The sequence below is a fragment of the Pinus tabuliformis genome, chromosome Q (assembly GCF_031772625.1).
Source record: "Pinus tabuliformis cultivar Carrire ecotype Pingquan chromosome Q, CPIR1, whole genome shotgun sequence".
NCBI lineage: Eukaryota > Viridiplantae > Streptophyta > Pinopsida > Pinales > Pinaceae > Pinus > Pinus tabuliformis.
This window is the reverse complement of record NC_142296.1, coordinates 246,579,072-246,598,369: the sequence shown is the minus strand read 5'-3', so window position 1 is coordinate 246,598,369 and position 19,298 is coordinate 246,579,072. Positions and strand designations below refer to the sequence as shown.

General features: G+C 39.7%; 1 protein-coding gene across 3 annotated transcripts in view; it reads right to left on the bottom strand.

Moving 5' to 3' along the window:
• Positions 1-19,298, bottom strand: part of LOC149219109 (uncharacterized) — a 174,009-nt gene that overhangs the window by 10,742 nt on the left and 143,969 nt on the right. The window contains exon 9 of one of the 3 annotated variants that reach the window (XR_016249215.1): positions 8,003-8,125. The exons of the other annotated variants lie outside the window; for them this stretch is intronic. The gene's annotated coding sequence lies outside the window, so the exon portion shown is untranslated. The remainder of the gene's footprint in view (positions 1-8,002; positions 8,126-19,298) is intronic. 3 annotated transcript variants of the gene reach the window in all.

Here is a 19,298-nt window from a genome sequence, read left to right as displayed (position 1 = left end):
CCGGGCTTATCATTTGAATTTTTCTTGTGAATGCATGAAGGGTTTTCTGAAGCATCTCATGTTAAATTTAAAATTCTAAAAATATTTTTGTGGCATACTGACAAATCTGGCTATTTAGAGCCTTTTAAACTGTGAATATCGTAATTATTAGTTGGTTTTAGGGTTTTTAGTTTTGTTTCTTGCACATTTTATTTCTGGGTGTTCGGTTTTTGTTATTGCAAGTTGTAGGTCGGAAGAAAACATTTTGTCTGAAGCCAGATCTAGGCCCTGGAAGGTAAGATATGGCCTTAGGATCAGCTCTGGCAAGAATATTTACTTCAGATCTGGAAATTTCTTGTGGGGTTTTCATCAAGGAAATCTAAAGCGAAAAGATTCAAAAAAATTTAAGGTTTCTGAAGAATCGTGGGGGTTTTCCAGGCTATCTGTTTGCTGCCAGTGGGTTTCATTTTTGTTTGCAGAAAATTTTTGAAATTTCTTTTTAAAGCAAACTGTGTAAAACCCTCGCTGCCTTTCAAATCTATATATTGTCATACTTCTCAATTCGTTGTCCCTGGCTACAGTTTCCTATCCGCAGCAAAGCCCTCTCGCAGCCTCAGCTTTATCCATTTCCCAAGCTCTCCACGCAACTGTCCAAAACCTTCCACGCACACCCTACTCAGCTCCTTCACCCTTCACGCTGCCACTTCCAGCTGCAAGCCAAACCCGCAATCCGTTCTCCCCACGTTGATAGAAAGTCATAATTTTTTCCCTTCTGCATCCTCGATGCTCTCTATCTGTTCCCCATCGCTGCTCTCCCATTTCCATGTACTTGCAAGCAAAACCATCTACATTGCCTAAAAGCTCAACCCCTCCCCCGCTGGCAAATATCTCTGCGCTATCTACGTCCTCTGTTCCAGTTTCCTCCATCTTGGCCTTGTCCATCTCATGCAGCTGCATACAACATCAATCTTCTTACGCAGCCTCACCTGCCTAGCCCGCAACCCATGCAGTCTGTTCCATGCAACTTTCTCTGCTTGCATCTTCCTCTGGTGTTGGCTTTCTTCCTCCATCCAGCTCCTTCAAGCCCGAGCTCCTCACGCTGCTGCCATTTCTCACGCATTCCCATCCGCAGCTCTCTTCAGTCCTCATTGTTGCTTACCCTCTGCCGTCGAACATCCCTCCGAGCGCAGTCACTCCAACCTGCAAGGCAAACCGGTGGTTCCCTGCATCAAACGCTTTCCAACCTGCAAGGGAAATCGATTTCCTCCTCAATACGCAAATTTTTATTTCTTTTATGCGTTAGTTTAGGTTAGGGTTATGCATTTAGTTTTCATTTAAATTTTTATTAGAATTGATTTTATCTTTCTTATAATTTAGAACTTTAGAATTTTTTAAAAGTTTCGTTTCATCTAAATTTTTTAATTAGATTTAGATTTGATTTTATATAGTTTAGAATTTAAATTTTTTTGTTAATATTTCGATTTCATTTAGATTTTAATAAATTTTCTTTTAGTTTTAAATTTCATTTCATTTGTATATATTTAGTGTTTGTTTTAAATTTCATTTTTATTTAGTTTAGATTTAGATACTTTTGTTTATTTTGATATAAATATAAAAACAAAAAACAAAAAAAAAAGTTTATATCTAAAAATTAAAAATTTTGAAAAAAAACTAATTAAAAATTGGCAATTCCTTTTGATGTCTTTTTTCTGTTGTGGGATTAATGTTTGTCATTTTTATATAGTCATACGCGCTTAAATTTTATCTAAAGATTAGCTATATGAAAGTGGTAACAGGTTAGCATTTAAATTTTATGGTTATTTAAAGCATTTGATCTTTTGAAGTTTAATTGCTAAAGCTTTGTGCATCTTTTGAATATCTTGCATCTCGCGAAATTAATCATTGCTTGGATTATATAATGCTCGTTACATGTTGGATATTTTGTAAATATTTTCAAGCAATCATTAAATTACCTCATAAGCAGCAGCAGCTAATTAATTACTTGGTTTTCATTAACTCCATAAGGCATTGGTTTTAAGCATTTAAAGATCTAATCAAATTCTAAAATCGATCAAGTGTTTGTTTCCCCCTGCTGTGTCTCCCAAGCCAGCTGATGCCCAGTTGGTCTTACATTTTTCCCATAGGGTCTACCCCCCTTAGCCTGCTATAGGGAGACAACTTAAACGAAGGGATCGAGATCAGGGTGACAGCCCCCGGTCTGAGCGTTGTTGCGCTGCCTAGACACTCTATACGACAACAAAACCACTTCCCATATATCATTATAAATGATGGACTCATATTCTTCATCCATTGCATCTTTCCACACTTGATCCTTCACAGCTTCTTCAAAAATGCATGGTTTAGCTTGAATAATGTTGCTCATGGCTACAACATATCCTTGGAACCGACATGGTTTCTTGCTTTCTCTGAAGGTTCCTCTGGGAGCAACATGTTTATCAACATCCTGAAGGGTGTCACGAAGCCGTAAAGGTCTCAGTTTAGCAGGATGATCACATGGAGGAGGATCCAAAGGATCCATGGGCTCCATGGGTTCATCAACAGGATCAATTTCAGGCTTAGGATTTTCTTGTATCTCAAATGCAACATCTTGACTATCAACATTAGCGAGAGGAAGAGGAATGTCTCTTGCCTTTCCAAGAGCTGCATCTTCATCAAATGTTACATCCCTACTAAACTCTATATTTATTTGTTCAGATACATATATTCTGTAAGCTTTAGAATTTTCACAATAACCAATAAATGTACCTTTCTTACCTGAAGCTTCCAACTTGTTCCTCTTTTCTTTTGGCACGTGGAAGTAGACAGGGCAGCCAAAGATCCTCAAGTGCCCAACCTCGGGTTTTTCACCAGAGAAGACTTCTTCCGGAGTCTTGTTGTTTAGGGCACAGTGAGGAGATCTATTTTGAACATAGACAATTGTGTTAACAACTTCTCCCCATAGAAACTTTGGTAGTTTCTGATCAGACAACATAGCTTTAACTGCTTCCATGACAGTTCTATTTTTTCTCTCAGCCACACCATTTTGTTCCGGGTTATACGGTAATCTGGTCCCTTTCCTGATTCCAAATTCTTTGTAGAGTCAATGAAGTCATTTGAAGTGAACTCTCCTCCATTATCGGATATGAAGACTTTGATTTGTTTTCCAGTTTGTTTTTCTACCAAAGCTTTGTAATCTTTAAACATGTTAGATGTTTGAATTTTTTTTTTAAATAGATCCATATCTTGCAATAAAAATCATCCACAAAAATAATATAATACAAGTAGCCACCAAGAGAAGTTATAGGCATTGGTCCATATCAATCAGAATGTACAAGATGAAGTACCGGACTGGTTCTACTTTTGCTCGAAGGGAATGGTCCCTTTACTTGCTTCCCACTAGCACACCCTTCACAAACTCCACCATGATCAGATCTAAACTTTGATATTGCGGAAACCATCTTTCTCACATGAGGTAATGCTTTATAGTGCAAATGAGCGAACCTTCTATGTCAAAGTTCACTTTGATGATTGTTGTCACGGATCAATGCATGAATAGGTCTTCCATTCACTTTATACAAAACTTCACATCTTAATCCCAGAGTGAAGGCATCTCTCATGTTGGATCTCATCAACCAAGAGAGAACTTTACCATTTATGAAACCAACTTTCATTCCTTTATCTTCTAAAGCAGAAATAGAAACAAGATTCTTTTTCAGACCAGGTACATAAAAAACTTCTTAAAAAGTTAAGGTTTTACCATGATCCGGATGGAAGGAAACAAAACCAGATCCCTTTATAGGATATGTAGAGTTGTCTCCAAGAATGATTTTCAAATCGGTCTCCCTCTCAACCAGATTAGAGAGCACTTCTTTATAGCCAGTAAAGTGTCTTGAGGCACCACTATCAACCAACCAACTGTCACAAGAATCTGCAAGAGAGGAACTAGAAAGAGCAAAAACAAGAAAGTATTTTGATTGTGTTTCAGCTGCATTGTTATCATACCTTGGGTTCCTTGAAGAACGAAAGCTCTCTTTACGAGTAGAAGGAGCTTCTCTTCTTCTTCTATAATTAGATTTGTTGGAACGATTGTTGAAGTTGGATCTTGGTGCTCTTCTATTTTCTGGACAATCACGGACATAGTGGCCATTCTTATGGCAGTTGTAGTATTGGACTTTTGATATGTCTTTGTTCCATTTAGAGGAACTATTGGGAGCATGCTTTTTTGAATAGTGATGGCCTCTTCTTCCTCTCTTCTTCTTGCCTTGGACAACAAAGGCAATGGGTTCTCCCTCTTCATGCTTGGGAATTCTTACTCTGGAAATCATTATGACCTCTTCTTGACTGCACTTTCCAAGCTCATCAAATGTAGGAAACTTGTCATTGTTACTGATAGTAGTAATAAAAGTATCCTAAGAAGAAGGAAGACCTCCAAGCGTAATCAGTACCAGCTCAATCAAAAACAACATCACCAGAAGTTGATAGTTGATCTTTGATTTTTGATATCCTCATGAAGTATGTTTGAATGGTCTCTCCTCTGTTCATCTTAGGCTTAGGACAGACACTTCTTTAGCCTATTTTTTATTCCTTTTAATTTTAGGCTTAACATGATCTTGTTTAGGACAGACACTTCTTTAGCCCATTTTTTATTCCATTATTGTATTACAATTCATATTAGCCATAAACTTATAACAATAACTGATGAAATAATATCTAATGAAAATGTAGAAGACAAGCCAAGACAAGAGAACACAAGGATTGGCTCAAGCCAAGGAAAAACCCCAAGATGGGGAAAACCCTTTGTCAATTATTCTTTCATTAATATCAAATGATCATCAGAGAGGGAGAGTACAATGAAGATTAAGATTTACTATCTTTTATGCATCAATAAGACTGGTTGGGGTACTTCAATAGCCCTAAACCAATATTCAAAACACGATGAATATTCCTCTCATAGGTCTGCTCCTTTGTATTCCACTTATGGATGACCATTCACTGATCTAGGGTTTGAGATTCCTTCTCAATGCACCCTACAACAACCTTTTACCGACAGTTAGATGAAGTAGCCCCAGAACTAAAGAAGAAACCTTTGAATGACTGCATTGTATCCTTTTGTGGCTGCGCTCGAAGGGAAGAGCCTTTCGAGGCCTTACTAATCTTCAAACAAGTGATCCAACCTACTGGTAGATGATCCCTTCCTGCGGCTTGAACAGAAACGAAGAGGATACAAATACAAAGCATCAAAGACCTTACCTCTTCTCTAAATTGCAGCCTGAGATAGTAAGAATGCCCAGCCCCAAACAGTGTTCAAACAACCACTACAGCCCTTAAACAATTGCGGCCTCTCTTCCACAAGAAAATTGAACCCAAACAGAGATTATCTTGACACAAACATGGCTCCTGCTCTTGTACACCCAAACCTCAGACCCGCACTTCATTTCAGAAGAATTTTCACTTCTCTTGATGTCCAAAATGAGATTGGAAGTACCTCTATATATATAATTTGATAGGCGTCAAGAGACGTGACCATTAGACTTGATGAGCCGACATATGAAGGAAGCCAACCTTGATAATTTATATGAGAGAAACATAAATTCAAAAATTCATTTTTCCTTATCCAAATTTGGCGACCTTTAGATCGATTTTGGTCCTCTAGAAAAGAGGAATTCAATGTTGTAATAATATTTCCCATAGGAATTGTCCAAAGTGGAATTTGGCCCTAGTTGCCAATTTTAACACTCCCTCTCGATTCTCAACTAGGGAGAATTCCACCTATCAAACCATCAGTCATTTTCACTGATCATCATGCCATCCTATCACCATGAACCATCCCTATATCTCGTCTCTGCTCTGCTCTACTCTGTTGAACATTGATGTAATAATGAAGAAGAATTGATCAAGAGTGAGTCATAAGACCTTACCACTCTCCATTGACAAAAGTTAGTCCAGATGTAAAACCTCAATCAAACTTGATCCTAGATCAAGTTGAAGAACAACATGCATCCTAGTCATTGGGAGTATGGCAGTACCCGATCCGTCCATTGGTAGTGCCATGGTCCCTAACCACTTTTCCCAACTCATTGGCCAGATGAGAGGTCCTTCCCATGTGTCCCGGACTACATGGGTAGGATGATACTCAATCAATAGCAGGGAAAGAATGTAGCACATCCTGCTGACAACCACACGTAGGGAAAGGACGAACCACATCCTACAATAACACATCACAATCATATGTAGGGAAAGGATGAACCACATCCTACGTATGCAAATCACCGAGAGTAGGGAAAGGATGAACCACGTCCTACAAACACAAGTTACAACTTGGCAATCCTCTGCTTCTTGCATATCTTGATGAAGAAATATTTCACTGAGCTTACTCCCTCTTACTCAGGGAGACCACAAACCTATGCTTGTCTTTCTGGAGTGCAAAGTGTCCACAGGCAACCTGCTCATCATGAGATCTATCCATCCAAACAGGAATGTCCTTTGTTGTACCATATAAAGTGATGTTTGGTGTCACATGTGAGACACTGGATTCTTTGAAACCTATTCTGCAATATACAACAATATGTGCATAAATGATTGCTGAAGAGTTTCCTTAAATTCATACATTCGGCTTCATTAGTGCTTTAGAGTAACAGACTTCAGACTTTAATTTATTTAGGAAGCAAAGGTGGTCCTCAACATATCTATAGCACTTAGATGTGCTCTTTTCTTTTATTGTACTGTCAGATGAGCACCATACTTTTAGATAATCTTAATGAACAACTTATCCAATATACAAGGTTTGACCATAAATTGACTTAGAGTCTTCATATCAAGGTATACACCAGTGTCCCCATGCATAGTCTATATCTGGATCAACATTACCATACTTTTAATGCTGGGGAACAACGCGAGAACTTACATCTAAAAATTACCTCTTTTCATTTGAAAAAGAGAGGATCATCATCTGATGGACAGACATCATTAAAACATTACAACTCCCTCTGAATCCTTGCTTTAGGAGACCATCAATCCTATGTCAAAGATTATCATGCTGCAAGGAGGTGATGTGACAAGTAGTGAAACTGTAAAATCACCCTTGCATAGATACCTTCTGTAGTCTGCCAGAATAATGGGATGATGGATTTAATTCTGAATCAATACGCTTGATACCAGTCAATGCAACAACTACAATCTTCTTCTTCGCTGAAAGCAGGTGCTAATGAAATTGATACATATTCAGAAATCTGCAAAGTAAGCACTCTTACTGCCATACAGACTTTATACCGCAAACCTTGATGCAATTGTTGCTATTACAAACAGAGCCTCCTATTACAAATTAGGACTGAATATTGAAAGCCTTGCTTAGGATGACATCCACAAGAGTTTAAGACTCCTCAACAATCATAAATTCTAGCTTACTGATAAGAGGTTTCTTGCATACCTCAACAAATGATCATCCAAAATCAGAAGATAAGGTATCCAAGATTTACATTTGTCTTGTTCACAACTTCGATTGTGAACAAGACTATAATACTGTCATCGATATCCAGGGTTTACATAACGTTGAACAAACCATAAGAGATGTTGGGTTGCCATTCATAGAGAACTGCCTCACGTAGCAGACCTTATGTAAATAATAGTGAGGTTTATAACAGCTGCAGATCTTCAAACTTCCAGGAGGATTATTTCTACTATGATCTTTTCCTACTGACATAATCTCAGCTCTACCACTTAAAGCTTCCTCTTAAGGCTGAAAGATGATTGATTACATTACAAGAATCAAATGTTTACTCCGTTGGATGCCTGTTGCTAATGTGCAAAACAAAGATGAATATGAACAACATTCACTTCTCTCTAGGGCCATATAGATATGCCCAATTTCTATCATACCACTATGATTCACAAATGAGTTGTACCAAATGCATAGAACTAAATGATGATCTCAGAGGATTAATTGCAGAGATCGTATTTAAATCATGCTTGATACATCCAACACACGGGTACTTTACGTACTGCACTAAGAGGCTGAAAAACATGCCTGAGGTGACTGTAACAGGAGGCCGAAATCCTTGCTGAGATAATCAATGAACAAAGGAGGAGATTAGCTCAAATCATCTTGGTCAACTTTAGAGATATAGTACAGGACAGAGTAAGCGTCAATCTGCATGGAGACAAAATAAAGATACACGTGAGCCCTGTCTGTAGCACTGAACCCCAGAATGATGAACCAAATCACAGTCAAAGATAACTTTAATTCTTCTTCGCTCTTCCTGAAGTAGAAGGCCGAATACCCTTTTAATTTCAGACCAAATCGAAATGCTTGAGATGAAAAATACAAGATACGGATTATCAAAGGCTAGTTCACAACTTGTTTGTGAACAAGTTTCATCATCAATACTATCATCAACGCTTGCCATACCATTACTGCTATAGGACTGTAACGATGCCATTCAACCATCAAAACTAATATTGTTATAGTGTCAAGATCAATACTGCTCATACATTATACTGTGTGAGGTCATGAGCATAAATAATATTGTGCTGAGAGAGAACATACATAATGCTGAACTGAGGTGAGATCACAAAAACCGAGTTAAGCATAATTGAGATTCTCTATAATTTTATGACACCATACATAGTTAACAGAGATGAACTGTGATCCTAATGATGCCACGTATTGCAAATCATACCATTTGTGCCCATGTATCATACCTTGAGAGATTAGGAAAAATTCGAATGTCATAATACTCCAGAACGATGCCATACAATTGTAAGGTCATATGAAGTGCAAAGATATATTACGGAGAGATGTCGAGACAATGCCTTGGAGACATCGAGGCCATGAATAAATCATCATATAGATACTATGTCTTATAGCAAGGTTGGATATACTGTTCTTATTAATAACAAATTCATCATTGAGATAAATGACAAATTCCTGGCTGAGGTATCAGTGCTTAAGGCTGAATTTCTAGAACGGAAAACTGTATTGAATAGGAGAACTTTTCTGAGTATGATCTCAAGATAATTTCCACAATGATAGAAGCTGAATAGTATATTTTGAAGGACCGAATAATGAGGCTTTAGGCTTTGTCAAAGCTGAGAACATTTAAATAAAGGGCGAAGGTAGGTACATGAGATATAACATTTGAATTGACCATTCCAGAAATTCGTATAGAAGAGTGACCATAGTACATACCTTATCAATGACGAATTCATATAATGTGGAAGTGCCATCATTCAACTGAGATTTATGACTGTGATGCAGAGATAATCATGAGGCCATACGAAAAAGGTAAGATCCTAGCCACTGATAGGCCCCTGTGCCAAGCCATGCAAACACAGTCTATGAGCTAACCAAGCGAAGATGCCATAGAGCAGTTTGCCTCAGAACAGTACCATACGAGCCTCAGAAAAACCGTCATCCGATATGACTGATCTGAACAAGGAAAGAGACCACACAAAATTATCAACAAATTTTTCAGTGATGGATCTATCTCTTGCTTGAGCTTGACTTCTGATGGCTCTGATACCATGTTAATTTTAGGCTTAACATGATCTTGCTTAGGACAGACCAATGTTGCACGAAGTGGAAGCGAAGCAGAAGCGTTTTTTGGAAGCGGGGACGCCGAAGCGTCATTTTCCAAAAATCTAGGAAGCGAAGCGTCCGCGGAAGCGTCTGCTATATATATATAGCCTAGGTTGGTGATCCCACCTTGCCCGGATAGTGAGTTATTGATTTGATTGATTGATTGACGACAGAAACCCTAGCTTCTACAGGACGAGACGACAAAACCCGTTATCTAGCTAGAAACCCAAGGGATGGAAGAACCCGTTATCTAGCTAGAACCTGTCTGTGGTGGCTAGACGTTAGGATTGAAGGAACTAAATATCTGGGCTGGATTGGATAGTCGAAGAACCGACCGGGCTGGTTGAAGAAATGAGGACCGGCAACGGGGCTCGACTGATAAGGAGAGGAACTTTAGTTGCTCTTTAGTTACTTATTTGAGAGGGGCCACCAAATAAGTAAATTGAACCGGCAGGGTGCGTAAGCACGCTCGACTGTTAAGGCCGCCATCGCCCTATATTATTTAGGGGTCACTCACTCATTCCGATGGGTGAGGGGCTCGACCATAAGGACCTTTAGGTGCTCGACCATAAGGACCTTTAGGTGCTCGACTGTTAAGGAGAGGGAGAGGGAGAGGATTTGAGATTCTCGTTACTAATGATATTTTCCACTTTAGAACATGCTCGTAAATAATCTATTTGTTATAAGCATCAGTAGTGCCTAGCCTGGTATGCCCGGCTGGTAGGTGGGGTGCCTATGCCTGGTGAGGATAGCAGGTTCAAATGAGAAGGGTTGGGGAAGCTCAGTGTCTAAGTAAGGCCCGCCCAGGACCATTATAAGATCCATAGCCAGAAGCCTGGAGCATTTGAATAATAGCCGCCTTTACCGCTACTAATGAGACTGAGAAAGATGGGTCCACGGGGACTAGATAGGAATCTCTGCTACTAGGTAAACTGAGTCAACAACAACTTGTTCCGCAACCCTGCCTTCACTGCTTATACCTTGACTGCTTAGCACTTAATCCGCAACATATAGCTCTAGATCCAAAAGTAGGAGCAATTTCATCTGTTGATCCTGAACCAGTAGAAGATCCCCCAGCAGCTAAGGTAGCAGTTCGGCACCCACCATAACCATTCCTTTAGCCCTTACTTTTAGCCAAATAACCGCTCGTATTCTTTCTTCCGATACCTTATATCCATATCCCTCCCTATTCTCGTTCAGCCATCTAGTTCAGACAGATCCTGGGCAGACCTTGTTCCTTTCCTGGACAGATCCCTTTGGAATACATTTCCTTAACCAATATGAAGCAGACAGATACTTACTTTCATAGTGACAGATACTTACTTTCCACTGCCCCCACTAGCCCAGCAGAGTTCTATGGTGACTTTGGTGACTTTGTTCATAGCCTAGCATATATATATATATATATATATATATATATATATATATATATATATATATATATATATATTTGCATTTATACTCAAAACAAACATCCCAAATACCAAATTAATTGTAGAAGACATGAAAACATGCATATTTTTGCATAAATCAAGATAGATATAACATCCATTGTACATTAATGATTAATTATTCGAGCATCAACCATTTAGATGCATCAACCATCTAGAATCTAGATTCTTCTCCTCTTGTCTAGCCTTTGCCTCTACCTCGATTGTCAACATTGCCCAATTTTGATCAAACTACCTAATTCAAGACTCAAAATATGGTAGAAAAAGCTTAACATGCTTGATCGATGATTTTGACTTGATTGAAAGGTAATTTTTTGCTAAGGGTGTGCCGCGTGACAAAGGAGTTCAACAATAACACCACCAACACTAGGGTACATATAGGGCTTGGTGCTCTTGATTAAATGCTAATCGCATACCTTCATACTTGATATAATCTAATGAAATGCCACAATCCCATTGATCCTGAATTCCTGAAAACTGTTAAGTCTGTTGAATTTTGAATAGGATATGAAATTCTATTTTCTCCATATGAAGTCCAATGAGGCTGGAACCACTCTCAAACATCCTGAGTCATTTCATGGTAATGTTAAAAATTTAAGTAAAAGGATGAAAATGAAAAATAAAGGAGAATGTCACTTTTACTTTAAGAATTTAACATTACCATGAGGGAGCATCTGCTATATTTATATTTTTTTTGCCTTCATTCGTCACCCTAACCCAAGGTGGACCCACCCCCAACAAGCAAACTCACCTAAAATTAAAAAAAAAAAAATTGAAAAAAAACGATTTTCTAAACGCTTTTCCGGAAGCTTTTCTGGAAGCGTACGGGAAGCGTACACTTCCTCCTCCGAAGCACCAGGCTTCCGATGCCCGAAGCGCCATACAAAGCGCGCTTCGGCGCTTCCGTACAACGCTTCCAAATTTCCAGGAAGCGTCTAAAAATGCCGAAGCGGCGCTTCCGAATTCGGAAGCGCCGCTTCCAGCCAAGCTTCCTAGGCGCTTCCGTACGAGACGCGCTTCGGGGCTTGGAACCGTGCGGGGGGGGCTTCGTGCAACACTGGGACAGACACTTCTTTAGCCCATTTTTTATTCCATTATTGTAGTTCAATTACTCTTGCTTGGGCTTGACTTCTCCTGGTTCTGATACCATGTTAATTTTAGGTTTAACATGATCTTGCTTAGGACAAACACTTCTTTAGCCCATTTTTTATTCCATTATTGTATTTCAATTCATATTAGCCATAAACTTATAATAGTAACTGATGAAAGAATATCTAATGAAAATGCAAAAGACAAGCCAAGACATGAGAACACAAGGATTGGCTCAAGCCAGGGAAAAACCCCAAGATGGGGAAAACCCTTTGTCAATTCCTCTTTCATTAATCTCAAATGATCATCAGAGAGAGAGAGTACAATGAAGATTAAGATCTACTATCTTTTGTGCATCAATAAGACTGGTTAGGGTACTTCAATAGGCCTAAACCGATATTCAAAACACGGTGAATATTTCTCCCACAGGCCTGCTCCTTTGTAGTCCACTTATGGATGACCATTCACTGAACTAGGGTTTGAGATTCCTTCTCAATGCACCCTACAACAACCTTTGACCAACAGTTGGACGAAATAGCCCCAGAACTAAAGAAGAAGCCTTTGAACGACTGTGTTGTATCCTTTTGTGACTGCGGCTTAAAGGGAGGAGCCTTTCAAGGCCTTACGAATCTTCAAAAAAGTGATCCAACCTGCTAGTAGATGATCCCTTCCTGCAGCCTGAACAAAAATGAAGAGGATACAAATACAAGCATCGAAGACCTTACCTCTTTTCTGAATTGTGGCCTAAGATAGTAAGAATGCCCACCCCCAAATAGTCTTCAAACAACCACTACATCCCTTAAACAATTGCGGCCTCTCTTCCACAGGAAAACTGAAGCCAAACAGAGATTATCTTGACACAAACATGGCTCCTGCTCTTGTACGCCAAAACCTCAAACTCGCACTTCATTTCAGAAGAATTTTCGCTTCTCTTGATGTCCCAAATGAGATTGAAAGTACCTCTATATACCTAATTTGATGGGCGTCAAGAGACGTGACCATTAGACTTGATGAGCCAACATATGAAGGAAGTCGACCTTGATAATTTATATGAGAGAAACATAAATTCAAAAATTCATTTTTCCTTATCCAAATTTGGCGATCTTTAGATCGATTTTGGTCCTCTTGAAAAGAGGAATTCAATGTTGTAATAATATTTCCCATAGGAGTTTTCCAAAGTGGCATTTGGCCTTAGTTGCCAATTTTAACACCTCTTCTTGACTGCACTTTCCCAGGAGCTCATCAAATGTAGGAAACTTGTCATTGTTACTGATAATAGTAATAAAAGTATCCTAAGAAGAAGAAAGACCTCCAAGCGTAATCAGTACCAACTCTATCAAAAACAACATCACCAGAAGTTGATATTTGATCTTTGATTTTTGATATCCTCATGAAGTATGTTTGAATGGTCTCTCCTCTATTCATCTTAATATCCTTGAGTTGATTCTTCAGAGCAAGAATTTGACTCAAGTTGTTCACTTGATACATTCCAATCAGCGTGTCATACATTTCTTTGGCTTCTTCAAGTTGGAGACATAATTGATGAGGTGGTCTCCAAAAGAATCAAGCATAATATTTTTAGCCTTGACTTCTTCTTTCTTGTATCTGCCCTTGATACAGTTGATTTCCACGATCTTGAGTCTAGGATAGAATCTTAAAATCTTTGATGCTACCAAACCAAGAATCTCAACAATACTACTTTGCACAGTGGAATATAAACAATAGTAAATCACATATGCACAAAATATGGACAACTTTTTATAATTTTCAACCCAACTTCGTTATGCTAAACAACATATAATACAACAGTCTAGGGCTCCCGTACCAGGGATAATGGCCCTCATACATCCACTAGTACAAGAATACAAACTAGGGCTTGGTGTCGATCCATCGACAACCAATCTACCCTCAACAAGATACTCTAGCCATCCGGTTGTCGCATGCTCTCTCAGCTCCTCTCAGTCGTACCATGTGCCTGCCCGGTCCTGCGACTCCCCATTTGCAACTCCTGCCTCTATCAATGCTCCAAGTCAATTTGGCCACTGAACCTCGGCTGTCAACCTGCTCTCTAGTTGTGCCTTAGTCCATCAAGGGAACAACACATCGAGACTCTTATCGATTTGTTCATAGCTCCACTTGTGAACAACTCTCAATCCTCCCACTGCTGCTCCTCAGCTACTCAAGGACTTCAGCCCACTATAGCCCTCCTGCGTTGCTCCAATGAAGACCAACATAGGGCACGGAGGGTTGCCACCTATCACTGCAAGATGTCCATCCCCCACAATGAACCCGGGTTAGGAGGATTTCCCATCATCTGTTGTAGAAGTCCTTCTCCACACACAAGTCTAGGGCTTCTCAATCTTCTCCTAGTTGATTAGACCTATGAGCTCAACAACTGCCACTCTAGCAACCACCTAGGTCCATGAAGATAGAGCACACCGAGCTCCAACTTGGGCACTATCGCGTTGTCCTCCAGCCGGCCATAAATGCCCAATCCACGTCCACACATGGCCCACTCCCACGCTGCCCTCCAACAATCCACAAGTGACCAATCCTCGTTGTAGCATCTGCTCCTAGTTAGGGCATCCAACACCTAGGAAACCCTTCCACATGGCTGCTAATGGACTTCTCCAATAGTCCTCTCCTAGGTCTTTCTTAACACCCAAGACAACCCCAACACATGGCTCCCACAGGCTGCAACACATATAAGAATGCACTGAAATACATACCTTAAGCTCGTTGTTTTAGGGTTTGTTCCTTTGTAGCAACCTCGGCCTAGTTGAGGCAACATCATAGTCCCTTTCCAGCCCTTAACTTCTGCCCAGAATTGCTCCTCTTGAATGTGGTTGTCCCTCCTTGAGAGGTCGGGGTAGTTTGTTGTTGTCCTAGCTTTCAAACGAACCTCGGTCTTCCTTCAAATCACTGCAGCTGCCCTAGATCTCCACCTACAGGTCTGCAACAGCCTTGTTTTGGGATTGTCCAACCTCAAACAGTCCCTCCTTGCTTTGACCCTCTAGCACAGCTCCTCGGCCCTCCAACTAGCAACTCGGTCACCTGAAATGGCCCTCAAAACAGTCCTTTCCACCCTCGTTGTTATGCCTTCTGTTGTTGCGGCCTAGACAAGGTCTCTTTCTCTCCTCAACAAGCTATCTTCTTGTGATGTGTTGCACAAAATGGATGTGAGAAATGACTCTCCATCACCTTCTTTTTATAAGAAGGGCTCCTTCCAACGTCCTCCATGGGCTTGTCCAGCTGTCAAGAGGCTTACTAAACTTAAGCCGACCTTAACTCATTTGGTGCAAACCCACTCCATAACTTCAAAAATTCATATCTCCATTTCTACAACTTGGAATCGGATGATCTTCGTTGCGTCGGATTCGTCTCGACAAGAGCTATCATCCTCATCCATCACATGTCGAAATGTGCTCATGGTTTTGTCCCAAATCACAATGGGTGCAAAACCCCAAGCTTGGGTTTCAAGCCCACAAGGCCACTTGTGGAGCTCCTTCCTCCAAACCCTCGATCCTCAAGGCTTGGAGTACCTCCCAAGCTACAAAAATCAACATATACTAGCATTGGAGTTTTCAGATGGTTCTGCTACCTCTCCTTCAACACACTCCAGAACATTATGTTCCTCAAGAGTAATATCCAATCTGGACCTCCAAGGGAAGAAGTTTGAAGCATCAACCAACTTCTTTTCATTCTTAAAGTAAGACGAAGATATCTTGATCCACTCAAAATTTCAGCAGCAAATAGCAAGGGACAGCAAGAGATATTTCGACAGTAAATGAGATATTTCAACAAAAAATGAGCAGCAAGTAGAAGGAACAACAAGTGACATTTCAGCAGAAAATGGGTTGCAAATAGAGTGGACAACACTTGATATTTCAGCAGAAAATGGGCTATAAATAGAGTGGACAACACTCGATATTTCAGCTGAAAATGGGTTGTAAATAGAGTGGACAGCGAGAGATATTTTAGTAGAAAATGAGCTGCAAATAGAGTGGACAGCAAGAGATATTTGAACATAAAATGGGTGGAACAACACTTGTCTTCTTGAGTTTGTCTTCACCAACGCTCTGATACCATGTTGAAATTCTGAAGTTCTATGTTGTAACAATTATTTGATCCAATAATTTTTTTAATCTGAAATATAGTTAAGCAATTGTAGATAGAACATAAATCATATACATAAATAGAAGACAGTCAAGAACTCAATAAGACACAGTGAGTTTAGGTCCAATGACCAGGGAAAAACCCACAAGGGGAAAACCCAACCAGATTCTTCTTCTATTAGAAATCAAATGTTCAGCAGAGATATAGAATACAATGAGAGAAAGAAGTTCACCCAAATCTAAAGAAGATCTTTGATAGCAGTAGTTGATGCAAACACTGAATTACTTTGGCTCACCAAGTTCTACTCTTACTCTTCAAGACTCACTCTCTCTCTCAATTCTTCTCTAGTCTCTCTAGTTCTCTCTTTCTCAAGTTCGTACTCTCCTTTCACAATGCACAAGTGAGTAGTAGAGAGGATGAGAGGCACAAATATATAGGAAGAGCAAGGAGGTCGAATTCATGAAGGAGGGGGATGTTGGACCTCCATTAGCTGGGCACTTGGCTATCACACCTTGCACTAAGATCTTTCACACTCCACAACCACAATTTCCATGCACACCTATGAATTTATGGGCTAACGTGGGACATGTCAATTCCCCTTGGGGGCTGGAAACACCCAATAGGGTTATCCATCTAACCATCCCTAACATAAGGAGGTAACTATTTATAGGACTTGATCTAGTTAGACATATGAAGGTCAGCATCATGTGAACTATTACTATGCCCCAAGCATTAGGTATGGTCCACTATGATGCATTTATGGTTGTTGTCCCAAATGATTCACAATTTCTCTTGATCTTGAGTAAGGATTTCTCAAATGGTGTCATCACAACAACATAGGCCTTTTGAGAGATGATTATCACTCCATTAAGCAACATACCAAAGGTCGTTTTATTCATTCCAAAGCACATATATGACGTTGTTGATGCCATATTTTCCATCCAGAGCGGAGCATTAGGTAAAATGATGGTTCCACATGGTAGTTGAAACTTTGAGGTAACCCTAGATGTTGAAACGTTGAGCCCATGAAGCTTGGTGTTGGAGATATTGACGATGTTCCTAGATGGACCCAGGATGCCCCCAGCTTCGCCTTGACACTATTTGATAGGCATTGCTTGTTCTGAAGCCTAGATGATGATGGTTATCCTTGAGATGACAAGGGAGGGCTTACATCACTATTTGATCCCAACCCTTGAGTAGATTGGTGCCATGCCACCCATCTTGTCCTTTAGAGGGTAACATAGGGCACTTGGGTAATGATGTCTTGGTATGGAGGTATTTTGGAGGCATACCCATGGACTTAGACATACTTTTTGGAGTATGGATCACCCATTGGCCCATTTGTCACTTGTATGTGGCATTTTGAGCTCCTTTGGAGGATGATAGCATAGTGGAGGCGGATTTTCTCCCACACGTGTCGGCATTATTTGTTATGTTTTTGAGCCATGAAGTTGCCTTGTAACCTAATACTTGTTGAACACTCAAAGTAAGCATGTAACTAGGAATTTTACTTGTATTATTGTAAAATAAGGGTGATAAGCCTCATAAAAATAGATGTTCCCCCTTGCTCCATTTTGTCATCATACATTTGATCACTCTTCTCTACAGAAGAGTGCATATTAGTCTCTTTTTTGCTACTTAAGAAAGATGTGACTTTTCTATGGTGTGAATTCTTGTAGAGATGGTATTTTGCATGGAAATGTTTTTTCTGGGATTGAAAGAAGTGATTCTTTGGAGAATATTGTAAGTTCATGCTTCACCTTTGATATTGTTGGGAATTCAAGAGGGCAGTAACTATGTTTATTCTCTTAGCTTGATAATTGTTTGTGTTACCTTTTTACTTATTAGCTTTGTTCCTTATTATTAACATCAAACAACTACCAAAAAAATAAGAACAATGACACAATATATAGGTTGCAAGCCAGGGCCAAAACCCCTCCTCTTGAGGGGAAAACCCATAAATCTCTTCTCTTCTTATAGATTCTTCAATTGACGAATACCATGACCTAGTGACTCAGACAAATACCCACCAAGATCAAGATCAACTCGGCCTCCTGTTGTAGTGACTTCGACCTGTTGAAGAAAGTGTAACTAGGTTCGGTCTTCATATGGACTAAGTAATTATTAATCTATGTAATGAAGAGACAAAGACAAAATATATTTTGTAATGCTTGCCTCATGGGTTTCATGAGCAAGAAGTTTTATAGGTCAAAGACTTCTTCTTGATGTCTTTAGGGATTTGTCATATTGTCATAAATATAGTTTAGAGTCATGAAGTATTGTTACACTTGAAGAAAAAGGGAAATTTATTTGTATGCTCCAAGACCTTGTCAAGAAGCTCCATAAAGTCGGCTCGAAGTATGATCAAACTACCTCTTGATGAAGTCGGCCTACCCACAGAAGATAAGTCGGCCTAGAAGAGGGAAACAGTCCATATATAAAGGTGGAACTGCGTCCTCATTTGGATATCAAATTCGATGAAGCTCTGAGATCAATTGCGAAGAAAAGGTCAACGTTCCAGTACATTGGTAAAAGGCAACTCAACGAAGAACTAAAGGCAATATAACGCAATGATTAAAGTGCTATGTTCTGGGTCTGTACCTATCTCACATCTTTGAGATAGGCCGAGGTTCATTTCAGGAAAAAGACAGTCACGAAGTCTGCCATCAGTGTTGGAAAGAATTGCGAAGAGGAGAAACCATATCACAAGAAATAAGGACTGCAGAGAACGAAAAGAAGAGGCAACATAAGTCTCTGTCCTGATCTAGAAGAAACCGAAATATATATAGCGAAAAGGGAAAAGTTGAATTGCAAAGAGGAAAGACCATACCACAAGAAGTAAGGACTGCGGAGAACAAAAAGAAGAGGCAACATAAATCTTTGTTCTTATTTAGAAGAAACTGAAAAATATACAACGAAAAGGAAAAGTTTTTCACAGTGAAGAAAACAACTTGACACGGTGTATCAAACGTGTACAAAAGAGATTGAAAGGGAGTCTTTAGAAGACTGAGTTTAAATCTAAGACAGACTGGAAAGAAGCCTACCATCAAAGGCTACTAGACTTGGGACCAAGTTTCCCTAGTTCTGTA